The sequence below is a fragment of the Odontomachus brunneus genome, unplaced genomic scaffold (genome assembly GCF_010583005.1).
Source record: "Odontomachus brunneus isolate Ranch 3 - 2012 unplaced genomic scaffold, Obru_v1 Obru_scaffold_061, whole genome shotgun sequence".
NCBI lineage: Eukaryota > Metazoa > Arthropoda > Insecta > Hymenoptera > Formicidae > Odontomachus > Odontomachus brunneus.
This window is the reverse complement of record NW_022639511.1, coordinates 1,451,119-1,452,289: the sequence shown is the minus strand read 5'-3', so window position 1 is coordinate 1,452,289 and position 1,171 is coordinate 1,451,119.

Genomic DNA, 1,171 nt, shown 5'->3' with positions numbered 1-1,171 from the left:
AAATTATTGGTTTCAATAATTTTTTACTTGAATTCTATTAACTTTACCGAAAAATATTAAGAGATAAAAATTGCTTATTTTGTTTTCAAAGAGCTCTGAAAATTTTTTCAGAATTTTATGTTAACTTTTTAATACTTTAAGAAAATGCAAGAAAATGCAGTACTAAAAAATTAATATAAAATTCTGAAAAAATTCTCAGAGCTCTATGAGAACAAAATAAATAATTTTTATCTCTTGATATTTTTCGGTAAAGTTGATAGAATTCAAGTAAAAAATTATTGAAACCAATAATTTTGTAGATATTTACGTAAATATCTCAGAAAATAGAGGTCGTATAAAAATTTTTTTCAAACAAAAGTTGTTTGCTTTTTCACGTAGAATAAAATGCCGTAATAAAAAATATGTATTTCTATCTAAAAAAGCAATGTTGACCTTGTCCTGACTTTGGCGACGTCATCTTAGGTCAAATAACTACTGTCATTAAATGCGACTTTTTAAGCCTTACAACTTTTATTCGAAACATTTTTCTCTAAAATGCTCCCCCGCCGAGTTTTCTTGCCGTTGCCGAACTTATGGGACACACTGTATATGTTTGTATACTACACATATTTCTTTATCTTCTTCTGGTTTCCGGGTTAGTGTTGCATGTTCCATGGAAAAAATTTTCTCTATCATTGATTTGTATTTATAATTTTGAAATAATATTTACTTATAGATATATGTATATATATCCCAGATAGCACAAATTTCTAAGGAACCTCCTGGAAACATCTGTAGGATGTTAGAATGTCCCTTGGAGATCTGTGCTGTTTCAGATGTGTTTATAACTTTTTATAGCTTTTCCAACAATCCAGGTAACATACCCAGATCCCCACAAAGACGTACGTCGAATCCACGTTGAATCCACGTGGAGTCCACGTGGAATCCACAAAATCACATGGATTGAACGTGATTTGACGTGATTCCACGTGGATGTCACGTAGATGTCTTTGTGGGGATATCACAGAGAATTCAAACGAATTAAAAAAAAAATTCAGTCGTATGTCACCGATTCTGTTTATTTTCAGATGCAAACAGAATTCTTCAGAGTTCAGTTCAGTGAAATGAATTCTTTTTGCATAAAAAAATGAACTCATTTCTTTTTCAATTATCTGTGCTATCTGGGTACCCA